Below are 14,575 nucleotides of genomic sequence, written 5' to 3'. Positions count from 1 at the left end.
ACAGGCATGCACCACTACACCCAGCCTTTTTTTTTTTTGTATTTTTAGTAGAGATGGGGTTTCACCATGTTGGCCAGGCTAGTCTCAAACTCCTGACCTCAAGTGATTCGCCTGCCTCAGCCTCCCAAAGTGCTAGGATTACAGGCATGAGCCACTGCACCCAGCCAACCTCTCACTTTTCAAGGTTCCCTGGATATTGAAACATGAAGGCACCCTAGAGGAGGATTACAGACTCTAGGAGGCAAGTGAAATGCTGTCTGGATCCCTATCCACGAAGGAACTGGCACCCAGCTGCTGGGAGGAGGCCTGTGGAGGCCAGCCTCAGCCAATAGCGTTTTCAGATATTGCCTCTGCCGCAGGGAGCCACTTCAACCAGGTGACAAGGACCGCAAGAGAAAAAAAGCCTGGTCCTATCAGCTCAGCTGAGGACAACCCTGAAAGGCCATTTAAAACTCCCTGTGAGCACAGCACAGGCTGCCACTGGGCCACATCCCAGCCCACTTCTCACCCTGCCCACTCCTGCTGCCTTTTGCCCCACTCCATGGCTGGTAATCCAAGGGTGGTCCCTAACAAGTATCTTGTCTGCTGACTCCATTGGCTTCTATAACAGTCCTAATACATAAACATGCAATGCAATAGTCTGTACTTTTACATGATAATTATTATTTTTCTAATGCTGATTCACTGTGTGTGACATCAATGAATTTTTCAATACTTGGTGCGTATCACTGCGTGTAGCATTTAGTGATAAAAAGTTATATGAATTAGTTACCATTATCCTTTTTTTTTTTTTTTTTTTTTTGCAGACAGTTTCTCACTGTGTCCTACAGGCTGGAATGCAGTGGCATGATCATGGCTCACCGCAGCCTTGAACTGGGCTCAAGTGATCCTCCCACCTCAGCCTCCCAAGTTTCTGGGACTACAGGCACATGTCACCACACCTACTAATTTTTTTTTTTTTTTTTAATTTCTTGTAGAGACAAGTATTCACTATGTTGCCCAGCCTGGTCTATAACTACTGGTCTCAAGCTATCTTCCTGCCTCAGCTTCCCAAAGTGTTGGGATTACAGGTGTGAGCCACTGTACCCGGCCACTATTATCCTCTTTTACAGGAGAGCCAACCAAATAACAGACAGGAAAAATAACTTGCCCAACGTGAGCCATCCTACGGCGGAGCCAGGATGTGACCCCAGGCAGGTTGGTTCCTGAATCTGCGCTCACAGGGCTCTACTCACCTGCCTGCCATCGCTCTACATCTCTGGGCTGTTTCTACCTACCAGGCTGAGCCATGAGGTCAAGGATTGTGTCTCAGTCTTAAACATTGTCAGGGGCAGGAGGACAAAAATAAGTCTAAGAATATGAGAGAAAGGAATAGCATGAACTTGAATATAAATGGCAAATCTCAAAGTAAAAAAAAAAATTTGTTTTGAGACAGAGTCTCTCTCTGTTACTCAGGCTGGAGGGCAGTGGTACCATCTCGGCTCACTGAAACCTCCACCTCCCAGGTTCAAGCGATTCTCCTGCCTCAGCCTCCCGAGTAGCTGGGACTCCAGATGCCCGCCACCACACCTAGTTAATTTTTGTATTTTGTAGAGAGGGGGTTTCACCACATTGGCCAGGCTGGTCTTGAACTTGTGACCTCAGGTGATCCACCTGCCTCGACCCCCCAAAGTGCTGGGATTACAGGCATGAGCCACCACACCAGGCCAAGTTAAAATGTTTCAAAGTTAAAAATATGACTCATAAGATGGACACATACCAAACATTTAACCGATCCTATAGCTCCCTAGGGCTGCTGCAACAAACCATTACCCAGCAGGTGGCTCAAAACAACAGAAGCAAATTATCTCACAGTCCTGGAGAAGTCCTTGGACTTCTTGATCCAGAAGTCCAAGATCAAGATGTCAGCAGGCCTCACTCCCTCCGAAGGCTCTAAGGCAGAAACTTTCCCCAGCTTCTTCCAGTTTCTGGTGGCTGCCAGCATTCTCTGGCCTCCTTGGCATGTGGCCACGTCTCTTATAAGGACACTTAGCATTGAATTTAAGGCCCACATGGGTAAATCCAGGATGCTCTTATCTCAAGATCCTTAATTTAGTTGTATCTGCAAAGACCCTTTTTCCAAATAAGGTGACATTTCAAAGATGTGCACGTAGACATAATTTTGAGGGACCACCATTTAACCTACTACACTCGTTAACGAGGAAACCAGCAGGATGGTAAAGTTAATTCAAGGGAAAATTTGAGGAATAGGAGTTTATCTAGTCAGTCAGCAAAGGCGTGCTGAAATAACTTTGCACAAATTGAATGGTTACTGTCTCACGGGGTAATTAAACTGTAACCTTTGGGGTTATCTTTTCCCACAGACAGAAACCTATTTGGGCAAAAATCTATAAGTTAACATGTGACTTCACAGATTCTGGGCCCTAATCAATGGTAAATCAAACAAGGTACATTTGCTAGATCAACATTCCTCAATAGAACTTTCTGCAATGGTGGAATGTTCTATTATCTGCGCTGTCCAATACATTAGCCACATTTCCAGGGCTCATATGTGGCTAAGGAGCTCTTGAAATGTAGTTAGTATGACTGAGAAACTGAATTTTAAATTTTATTTAGTTTTAATTAATTTAGATTTAAATATAAATAGCACCAGGCATGGTAGCTTTCACCTGCAATCCCAGCACTTTGGGTAGCCAAAATGGAGGCTCACTTGAGTGCAAGAGTTGCAGACTCGCCTGGACAATATAGTGAGACTCCAACTCTACAAAAAAAAAATTTTAATTAGCAGGGTATGATGGTATGTGCGTGTAGTCCAAACTACTCAGGAGGCTGAGGTGGGAGGATCACTTGAGCCTGGGAAGGTCAAGGCTACAGTGAGCCATGATTGCACCACTTGCACTCCAGCCTGGGTAACAGAGTGAGATCTGTCTCAAAAAAGAATAATAATAAAGAAAGAAAAATAGATAGCTACAGGTAGCTAGATAGTGGCTACAGTATGGGAAGGTGTGTTCCTATAGATTTAAATAATCCATACCAGGACCTAATAGACATGCTTGGATATAATATTGAAAAATATGCTGTTGCCTTATTTTCAAGTTTTCATAATTTTTCTTAACACATTAACAGCAGACCTCAGATGAGCAAAGTATGGGGAGTGGTGGGGCCTGTGGAAAACTGACAATTGCATGTCCATGTAATTAGAAAAACACTTCCAGTTAGTTCCAATCAATCATTGCCCTGTTGCCAGAATTATTCATTTTTCAGAATATGCCAGATGTGTGGGGGTTTATGCAAAATATCATAATATTTAAACATTAGCCAAAGATTCGTAATCTCTGCTCTAGAAGAATTGGCACACGCTAATTAACCTCTTATGATCTGCTTCATTCCTAGTTACTCTTGCTCATATGCCACACTATCCAGCACTGTGCCTCGTACATATTAGACCTCCCTCCCCAGTAGTAAAATTCATCTCAGTTCAACAAATATTTATTGAGCACCTACTGCATGCCAAGCACTGACCAGGAAGCATATCATTATAAGAATGACTAAAGTGCCTCCTTGTTCTCACAGGCTCCCATTCTGACCAAGATACCACACAAAGTTCCTTGTAAAGTAGGGTGATGGAGATCAAGGCACCAAGCGTCTGGGGAGTCAGGATGGCACTTGGCTCCAGTTGGGCAATTGAGGGAGGAGAAAAATGGCAACTGAGCTGAACCTTGCGTAAGAGTTGCTTGGGTGAAGTGAGATGGAAAGAGCATATTGGGCAGAGGCACTGCTGGGTCAGAGGGGAGGTGTGTCTATGTGCACAGCATGGTATATGAGGGAAACCTCAAGCAGTCAGTGTGACTAGAGCTTAAAATTTGAGGCCAGAATGGCCAGACGCGGTGGCTCACAACTGTAATCCCAGCACTTTGAGAGGCTGAGACGGGCAGATCACTTGAGGTCAGGAGTTCGAGACCAGCCTGGTCAGCCTGGTGAAACCCTGTCTCTACTAAAAAGACAAAAATTAGTGGGATATGGTGGCAGGCACCTGTAATCCCAGCTACTTGGGAGGCTGAGGCAGGAGAATCACTTGAACCTGGGAGGTGGAGATTGCATTGAGCTAAGATCAGGCCACTGTACTGCAGCCCAGGCAACAAGAGCGAGACTCTGTCTCAAAAAAAAAAAAAAAAAAAAAAAAAAAAAAAAAAAAATTGAGGCCAGAAGTAATAGGAGGTGCAAGTAGGGAGGAAAGAAGGGTGAGCTCATAGAAGGTATTATAGTCTATGATGTGAAGGGTGTTTTATCTCTGGCTTATCAAGACCATGAAATGAATGAATAGATGAATACATTCATTCAACAAATATTCTCCAAAGCTCGGCATTGAAGACACTGGAACTACAGGTAACACAAATTGTAGAGTTTTCTTCTCATGGGGTTTATGTTCTAGCTGGGAGATAAAAATGATAAACAAGTAAATAAGTGCAAAAATAAGATAGAATTCTAACCTGGGCACAGTAGCATGAGCCTGTAGTCCTAGCTACTTGAGGCTAAGGAGGGGGAGTCAGCTGAGCCCAAGAGTTCAAGGCTGCAGTGAGCTATGATTGTACCACTGCATTCCAGCCTGGGCAACAAAGCAAGACCCCGTCTCTATTTAAAAAAAAAAAAAAAAAATGGCTGGGCACAGTGGCTCACGTCTGTAATCTCAGCAGTTTGGAAGGCCAAGGCAGGCAGATTGCTTGAGCCCAGGAGTTCGAGAACAGCCTGGGCAACATACCAAAATCCTGTCTTTACCAAAAATACAAAAATTAGCCAAATGTGGTGGTGTGTACCTATGACCCCACCACCTACTTCAGAGGCTGAGGCAGGAGGATGGCTGGACTGCAGTGAGCCAAGATGGTGCCACTGCACTCCACCCTGGGTGACAGCATGAGACCTTGTCCCAAAAAAAAAAAAAAAAAAAACTTGGGCCGGGTGCACCAGCTCACACCTGTAATCCCAGCACTTTGGGAGGCCGAGGCGGGCGGATCACGAGATCAGGAGTTTGAGACGAGCCTGACCAACATGGTGAAACCCCATCTCTACTAAAAATACAAAAAATTAGTCGGGCGTGGTGGCGGGCGCCTGTAGTCCCAGCTTCTCAGGAGGCTGAGGCAGAATCGCTTGAACCCGGGAGGTGGAGGTTGCAGTGAGCCGAGATCGCACCGTTGCACTCCAGCCTGGGCAACAAGAACGAAAATCTGTCTGGGAAAAAAAAAAAAAAAAAAAAAAAAAGATAAAATTCTGGATAGAATTCTTCAGCCTTGAAGAAACGGAAACCAGAATGTTGGGGGAGTGGTTTAGAGCTGGGAATCAAGAGGTAATTAGGTAGCTCCTCAGCAAAGGTAGTATTTAACCTGGACCTGAATGTTGAGAAGGAGGTAGTTGTATGATTCAGATTCTAGAAAAACAGCATTCCAGGTTCTTAACCCTCAGAATCATTCAATAGTGTTTATAGCCAAACTTAAAATCTAAATAGGAAAACAAATAGCATTTGAAAACAGAAGAGAGAAAATTCACCTACGATCTTACCACCTTAACACCACTTCTATTTTTAGTCAGAGTGTATTCCCTTTAATCTGGGCCTGCATGCATATGTTTTTTGTATCATTTATCATAATCAACTGTATATACAGTAGTTAGCTCTTTTCACTCAAAATTATAAGCATTTTTTGTGACAACCATTATATTCCCCACCATTATAATTTTCCATTTCTTCATTATCGTCCATCCAGTGGCTCTGACATACAGGAATTAACCTTTTCCATATTGCACATTTAGGTCGTTGTACAAATTGATGCATTTGAGCATAGGCATCTTTACATACACATATTTTTCCTCTGCTTTTGTATAACTTTCTTAAGATAAACTTCCTGAAGTGGGAGATTTCTGTGTCAAAGGGAACACTTAATCTCAGAGGTTGTGATACAAGTTGCCAAATCTTTCTCCAAAATAGGTAGGGAAAGAGATAGTGGTAGAGAGACAGAGAGATGGCAGGGCCTCAGCGTGGGGAGCTGGAATATGAGTAGGCAAAAATATGAACCATGATGCTCTGTGGAGGTAGGGAAGGATATCCTGGTCTCTTGCTTATTGTTGTATATGCAGTGCCTGGCACACGGTAAGAGTAAGTTCAAGTTTTGCAGCTCAAGATTGATTTGCAGCTAAATTTGTTGTTGTGCTCCAAGGGAGAGAAATTTGCTAGGCAGGAGGAAACATTTTACATTACTCTGCTTTTGTAGCTTTGGCTTGTGATTAAAAGAACAAAAACAAAATAGATGTTTATGGAGATTCGACCGAGAAGGCAGGCTGAGCATATGTTTAAGCCTCCCCCTCCAATTCCTAGAAAGCACTTAAAAGGTACATATTCTCCTGTGATAGATCCATTTATACGTGTGTGTTCACACATCCCACCCAGCCCCTTCCCCCAGCCAGTGGATCCAGGCCATAGTAAACAAATCCAGTACCCACAGAGATGAGCACAGCTTTAGGCTGGGTTCTTATAGATAGCTTCTGAGATGACTTGTAGGAAGCTGACTTATTAGAAAATATTCACAATAAGAATGGGTAGGGATGTGGGGAATTGGGACCAGGAAGGGAAGAGGCCATCCGAGGTGTGATGGCAAACAGACCCCTCAGAGGATAACCCTGGCTTCATACAAGGAGCTCTGGAGATAGTACAGGTCACACCACAGAGGTGCCCCTATCGAGCGGTGAGGGGCCTGGAGGATCCACATCTCCTGTGCCCATCAGTACATAAACTGTCCCCAGGGACGTAAGCTCCCAGGCCCTTCTGGCTCTTGGTGTACACTGGCAAAGTGCCCATCCATCAGGCTGAGGCCTGGACCTCGACAGAGGCACAGATGCTGGCTGTTGGAGTAAAAGCGTTCAGGGAGCCTGTTTAGACTAAAACAGTAAAAGGATTTGGGGGCAGGTGGCTGGAGCCCTGCCAGCTCCTGCTTCAAGCTCACAACAGGAACCACCGTGAAAACTAACCCCATGAAAGGAGACACCAAATTTAACAAATGAAAGAACAAGCTCTGAGAAAATAGAGTTAATTGAAAAATATAGAAAATGACTCTAGAGTAAGTTTAACCTATATCTTCATGGACAGAGAAGCAGATATTACATCTGCTGAATCAGAGATCTGAAAATTAAGTATTTGATAATAGACTTTTTTTTTTTAAATTAAGTCTTTGATCATAGACATTTTTTTTAAGTAGATGGACTAAATAGAATGAGAGAACAAAATAGTGCGCTAGAAGATTGACTAAAGACCTCCCTGGAAAAAGATAAAAAGTATGAAAGAAAAGTTAGGAACATGGAAAATAATTTCATAAATTCCCATATTCAGCTAATATTTCCAGGACGAGAGAACAAAGAGGATAGATAAGAGAAAATACTTTGGGCTGGGCGTAGTGGCTCATGCCTGTAATCCCAGAACTTTGGGAGGCTGAGGCGGGTGGATCACCTGATATCAGGAGTTGGAGACCAGCCTGGCCAACAGGTTTAAATCCCATCTCTACTAAAAATACAAAAATTAGATGGGCGTGGTGGTGCAGGTCTGTAATTCCAGCTACTCAGAGGCTGAGGCATGAGAATCACTTGAACCCAGGAGCTTGCAGTGAACTGAGATTGCACCACTGCATTCCAGCCTGGGTGACAGAGTGAGACCCTGTCTCCAAAAAAAAAAAAAAAAAAAGAGAGAGAGAGAGAGTGCAGTGGCACGATCTCAGCTCACTGCAACATCCACCTCCCGGGTTCAAGTGATTTTCCTGCCTCAGCCTCCCGAGTAGCTGGGATTACAGGTGCGTACCACCATGCCCAGCTAATTTTTTGTGTTTTAAGTAGAGATGGGGTTTCACCATGTTGGCCAGGCTGGTCTCGAATCCCTGACCTCAGGTGGTCCGCCCGCTTCGGCCTCCCAAAATGATGGGATTACAGGCGTGAGCCACCGCGCCCGGCCGAGAGAAAGTACTTTAAAAGATAACAAGAAAAATGTACCAAGTTAGTGAAATATATGAGTCAATTAAAGTCTCCAACAAAACCAAGCAGAACAAATGAAAAATGCTGCATAAATAGTGGTAACATTGTAGTAAAATTTCAGAACACCAAGGACAAAGAGAAAGTCCTAAAGCTTTCTGCGAGAAAAGCAGATCGTGCACAGGCAAGAGAAACAGAGAGGGAGAATGGCGCACTGACCTCACACTTCTCATCAATAGTTGATGGGAGATAGCGAAGCTAGATCTTTAACATTCTGATGGGAAAAGTTTGTCAACATAAACTTTAAATACAAATATTAGTTGCCTGGGAACAAATACAAGCATTTCAGAAAAGCAAGAGTTCAGAAAATACACCATTCACAAATCTTGTTTGAAAGGATTTTGAAAGAATGTATTCTAACAAAAGGACAAAATTTAAGAAGAGTAACAGCACGGAGAAGCAATAGAAAATGGTAATGAGGAAATAAATTGGTAGACTGTAATGTTGAAAAAAGCAGACCAGGTGTGGTGGCTTATGCCTGTGATCCCAGCACTTTGGGAGGCCAAGGCAGGAGGATTGCTTGAGGTCAGGAGTTTGAGACCAGCCTGGGCAGCATAGCAAGACCCCTGTCTCTACAATTAAAAATAAATAAATAAATAAAGCTGGACATGGTGGTGTATGCCTATAATCCCAGCTACTCAGGAGGCTGAGGTGGGAGGACCATTTGAGCCCAGGAGCTCGAGGCTGCAGAGAGATATGATCATGCCACTGCACCCCAACCTAAACATCAAAGCAAGACCCTATCTCTAAAAAAGGAAAACAAGGCCAGGCGCTGTGGCTCACACCTGTAATCCCACCACTTTGGGAGGCCGAGGCGGGTGGATCACCTGAGGTCAACAGTTTGAGACCAGCCTGGCCAACATGGTGAAACCCTGTCTCTACTAAAAAATACAAAAATTAGCCAGGTGCAGTGGCACATGCCTGTAATCCCAGCTACTCGGGAGGCTGAGGCAGGAGAATCACTTGAACCTGAGAGGCAGAGGTTGCAGTGAGCTGAGATCGCACCATTGCATTCCAGCCTGGATGACAGAGCAAGACTCCATCTCAAAACAAACAAAAAAGAGAAAAAAGGAAAAGGAAAACCAATATTAACTGGGATTCCCATTTATTAAATACTGTGTGGGCCAGGCATGGTGGCTCACGCCTGTAATCCCAGCACTTTGGGAGGCGGAGGCAGGTGGATCACAAGGTCAGGAGATCAAGACCATCCTGGCCAACATGGTGAAACCTCGTCTCTACCGAAATTATAAAAATGAGCCAGACGTGGTGGCATGCGCCTGTAGTCCCAATTACTCAGGAAGCTGAGGGAGGGAATCTCTTGAACCTGGGAGGCAGAGGTTGCAGTGAGCCGAGGAGATCGTGGCACTGCACTCCAACCTGGGCAACAGAGTGAGACTTTGTCTCAAAAACCAAAACAAACAAAAAACAAGAAACCACTGTGTGAACACTTACAATGTGTGCGTGCGACAAACAGTAACTTTGCTTATGATGATCTTCAAAGAAAGTGTGAACCAAGGAACATTTTCAAATGGATAACCTCTGTAATTTTTTAATGAACTTCACTGAAAATTGGAAAATGCACAAGAGACAGGTCCACCACAGTCATGATATGTGACTCAATTAGTATGAAACTGTGAAATTAGGGTCTGGGTGGAGCCACACACCTGAGATGTTTGTCATCTGGACTAAAGATCTTTGTCCATTGGAATGGCATCCCGTGTATAGAATGGCATACACACCCACTGATATGCACTCTCTCTTCTCAAACCACAGGTTCTCTTATTTTGTGAAGTTTTTGGTTGACTCAGAATAAATTTGTATAATTCACCCTTCTGGTCTTTCTATTAGAGCAACTTAAATTATTCCACTGAAACCAGCCAAAAGCTTTCAGACCTTTAGCATTGACTGGGAAGTGATTGAATAACAAATGAACCCAAGTCATCAGGGAAAGAAAGTCTTGTTTAAAAATAAAGGACTCAGCTGCTTTTAAACAGTTTTGCTTCAGCCCCCACTTATTTATCACACCTCTTAGAAGTTTAAAACGATTTGCTTTTCTCTGATTTGATCCTTGGATTTAGCTGTCTTCTTCCAGGACAGGCAATGGGAGAAGGGTAGCCCTCTTTGCTCAGGAGCCGTGTCCTCTGGTTAAGACAGTGCATTTTTGTTTCCATATCAGGAATTTCAGTGATATCCATTCTCCTGAGGGATTAGAGATTGTTAATTACTTTCAGTTGAAAAAAAAAAAAAAAAGGAGCCCGCAGCACTCCAGCTTGGCAGGTTCTCTAAAAATAGAGGCTTTAGGTTATTTTTAAAAACCCTCATCGAGGGATCATGACCATGAGTCACATTTATCTCCAGAGTTTGCCTGCTAAAGGAAAACCACATGGTTCTGCGGACATTTAAACCCTCCCTGAAACACAGCCACCTCTGCAGAACAAACAGTCCCATCCACCCATCCATGAGGAAATGGAGAAGAATTTGTGCATGTGGAATTTGAGGACCCAATTTAGTTTAAAATAGATATTTCATGTCCAGAGGCTGTGAACTGTTTTTTAAGCACAAGCTCTTACTAATGTTCGTCATGCTGCTGTATGGCTCTTTTTACTTATTGTTAGGTTTATTCTTTTCCTTTTTCAGAAATATTCATAATCTAATGAAGAAATATTCATTGAGGAAGAGCTCTATGGCCTGGGAGGTATCAGTCTTCTCCGAGACATCAATTTTACTTGCTTACAGAACATTAAAAAGAAATTTTATGTGATAAATGCATTAATCTACAGCTACTTATGATTAGGCTGTTCTGGCTAAAATGGAATACATTATCTGTAAGACATCTTTCATACTCCCAAGGCACTTTAAAATAATGAAAACATATAAAATAATATCTAAGTAATTAAAGTAATGGCAAATAAAAACTTAGCATTATATGGAATTGCCTATCGGAGTAATATATCTCTTTTTATAAGCCCTTTGTGATATTGCTATTAATTTTTAAGTAACAAAATATTGCTCTTGAACCAAAAATGGGATATTAACTAACATATACACTATTAATTGCTTTACAAATGCAAAGTGCTAAATTCTAGTTTATAAAAATAAACCTTTGAGGATATCTAATAAAATCTACCCACAGTGCCTGCTTCTAAATCATCTAAGAAGTAGAGGAGATTCCTTATATTGCTTCGTTAAAAAAGAGACACTGTGCTCCTTCCGTGAGTGGATTTTTCTGCCTCAGGAAGCCTGGTATTGTCCACCCTCTCTCCCCACCTGGCAGTCATTCTTTCCGTTCACCCCTCCTCTTCCTTGATGACTCAGGTATTTATTCACATGCCCCTTTCTGATAATGAGTCCTCTAAGCCACAAAGTAAAACCAGCATCTTTCAAAACACTGTCACCTTCTTTTTTTTCAGTTTGGTTTTTTTGTTTGTTTGTTTTGTTTGTTTGTTTGTGTTTTGAGACAGGGTCTCACTCTGTCACCCAGGCTGTAGTAGTACAATGGCACAATCATGGCTCACTGCAGCCTCCACCTCCTGGGCTCAAGTGATCCTCCCACCTCAGCCTCCCTAATTGCTGCGACCATACCTGGCTAATATTTTGTATTATTTTGGTAGAGGTGGGGTTTCACCATGTTGTCCAGGCTGGTCTCAAACTCCTGGACTCAAGCAATTCTCTCACCTCAGCCTTCCACAGTGCTGGGATTACAGTCATGAGTCACTGTACCCGGCCGTCACCTTCTTATAGATGGTATTCTGCCCCAGACAAGCCTGTTTTCTCAGCAACCTGCTATTGTCGCGATGTTTCCAGTCCTGTGTGTCCCACAGCATTGACCTAATGCCAGATTTTTCTTTATTCACTGAAATGTGATTGATTCAGCACGTCCTGGATTACCTAGTCCCAAATGAACTCACTTCCCTGGGGACCACACCCAATGCCCCTGTGTACACACCACTTATGCCAGGAGCCTCGGGTGCGTCATTTAAGGAGGCACTCACTCTTGGATTCATGTAAGTTTAGGGTTAGTAGTTGTGTAATTCAGAGAGTGAGTGCTTCCTTAAATTTGGTGCCCTTCTTACCTGAGCCCTAACTTATTCAGTCCAGCTTTTCCAGCCCTCAACTTGTAAGCAGGTTTTACTGAAATATCAAGCAACAGTCTTGTAGAGAGGGGAGTTAAAGTGAACGATTACTTTAAAGTGGGTACAAGGGCCTCCTTTCCCACCATACTGTGCAAGGAACTCTTCTTCTATTTCCTAAAAATTGTATCTTTGGAACTGACAGAATGGACTCCTCAGCATTGGAAATGAATTCATTTTTAACATATGAACTGTTTCTTAGCAGCATTTCTATAAACTATTTGGAGGGAAATTGCATGCTAAATATGTGTAAAATCATGAAATCATCTGACATTTCTAGGGTTTCCTGTTTTTCCTGTTAGAGATTTTTAATATATATTGATTATAGGAAAATTTCAAGGCTGGGCACAGTGACTCACGCCTGTAATCCCAACACCTTGGAAGACCTAGGCAGGAGGATCCTTGAGCCCAGGAGTTTGAGACTAGCCTAGGCAATATAAAGAGACCTTGTCTCTACAAAAAATTTAAAAATTAGTTGAGCATGGTGGTGAGCACCTGTAGTGCCAGCTTCTCAGGAGGCTGAGGTGGGAGGACTGCTGGAGCCTGGGAGCTCAAGGCTGCGGTGAGCTATGATCATGCCACTGCACTCCTGCCTGGGCCACAGAGCGTGATGCTGTCTCAAAAACAAAAACAGAAGATTCTGAGAATTCCTGGAAGAGGAAAAAGCAGTTTGTTTAAATTTGTTGTAACCAGCATTTGAACACAGAACCGCTTGAGATGGGGGACATCTGTTAATGCCGTACAGAAGTGGTATTCTGAGAAACTGCGTTAGGGAAACCATGATGGAGTAGACTGAGCACTGGATTTAGGATGGGGACTTGGATTCTAAGCCTGTTCAGGAGTAATAGGACTCAGCACTCTTATTCACTCTGTTCCCAGATCTGTACATAGAAGGATTTGGATCAGATGAAGGCTAAGGACCCTTCCAGGTATAAGACGCGAGTGCTCTGTAACTCACCTCTGTCTTTCTTTCACTGGTGACCATCCTCCCCTGCTGGGTCCTAGGAGAAAAAGAAAAACAACAACCTTAGTATACAAATATGCCAGCCCAACTTGTTTCTCTTATATTTGGCTGCAGATCAAGAACAACCTTTTAAGTGGAATTTCAAGAGAATCTAGGAAAGCAGTTTCAATCTGGAAACGTGCTCTCCTTAAATATTTCAAAAACACATTTAGGTAAAATCAAAGAGCGGGGTAACTGAGTGCTACCCCCTCTGCTAACCCAGAGGCTGAGAAGTTTCTCAGAGGTCCCCGGCATAGAAATCCAGTACCGGAAACACCTACCAATACTGTAACACCCTAAATCTTTCAATAATTTTGCCAAGAATCAGACTTTGGATTCTGCACCAGAGTTTAGTGACTTCAGTTAATTCCAGCTTCAAGCAAACCTTGGATGTTAACACTGATTGTCAGCCTAATCTTTATTCAAATATATCAATACTATGAAGGCCAACATAAAGAGAAATATTTGCCTCTTGTGCTAAAGTAGCCAACTTTTAAACAATAAACAGACTGAGTGAATCACTAATTACCATTTTTAATCATTTTTGTCCCATGTTTTGAGAGATTTTGTCTAGCAAACTATATTTACTAAGCAATTAATTTGTTTTCCTTGTAAAAAATTAATCCAAAATGCACACCACTTGGCCGTCTTCCCAGGCAAAAGCAGACGCTTGTTATTTGAGTTATATTTATTCATTCCGTTTTTTAAATTTTTATTTATTTTGTCTTACTGTAGCTTATATTTAAGTAAATGTACAGAACTTTGAAGATTCCATTTCATAAAATACCTGATGAATACCACTGAACGCTTGCGCTGCGCTGCTGCCGCTGCTGCCGACAGGCTTAAAGAATGGAATTCAGGCACATTTTAGTTCTTTCACTCACTTGGTTTTCAGTGGACAACTGTGAGACCTTTCCTCGGGAGAGCTCGTGTCCACTGAAATTTCCTATCCTCGGTGTAATAAAGCTGTCACTAAGATCCTAAAAAATTGGTAGGGAGCGCTTATTAAATGCAGGCCGGTGGTGCGCCGCCATCCATGACCCCACCCCCGCGCCGCCAAGTGTCGCTGTCTGCCCTCGGCACCCTGCAGGCTCCGGTGGAAATACCTTTTCACCTGCCTTTGAAGAGTGGTGGTTGGGCTGGCAGTTCCCCAGAGCTAAGAGACCTTCCCTCCCGTTCCCTAAGACAGTAGGGTACAGTTATGAGCCCTCTGGGATTCGGGGTTATTTTTGTGTCCAGGGATTTATTGACTCATCTACCCCCAAAAACCAGTTATTTTGGGGGTAGATGAGTCAATATCCAAGTGTCAGGGAGATACCAAGGATAGATGCAAAGATGGACACATGGAGGAATCAAACAGGCCAATTTCACCACTATTGGA

At 43.1% G+C, this 14,575-nt stretch overlaps 1 long non-coding RNA gene across 2 annotated transcripts in view; it reads right to left on the bottom strand.

The window, feature by feature from the left end:
* Window positions 1-10,075: 10,075 nt before the first annotated feature.
* The window catches only part of LOC105488920 (uncharacterized), a 60,106-nt gene continuing 55,606 nt past the window's right edge, over window positions 10,076-14,575 (bottom strand). The window contains exons 3-5 of one of the 2 annotated variants that reach the window (XR_011619325.1): window positions 14,079-14,174; window positions 13,150-13,192; window positions 10,076-10,260 (exon numbers count right to left, since the gene is read on the bottom strand). This is a non-coding gene — a long non-coding RNA (uncharacterized lncRNA). The remainder of the gene's footprint in view (window positions 10,261-13,149; window positions 13,193-14,078; window positions 14,175-14,575) is intronic. The other variant, XR_011619326.1, reaches the window with a different exon arrangement.

This window comes from Macaca nemestrina, chromosome 2, assembly GCF_043159975.1.
Source record: "Macaca nemestrina isolate mMacNem1 chromosome 2, mMacNem.hap1, whole genome shotgun sequence".
In the NCBI taxonomy this organism is placed as follows: domain Eukaryota; kingdom Metazoa; phylum Chordata; class Mammalia; order Primates; family Cercopithecidae; genus Macaca; species Macaca nemestrina.
This window is presented reverse-complemented; position numbering and strand designations above follow the sequence as displayed.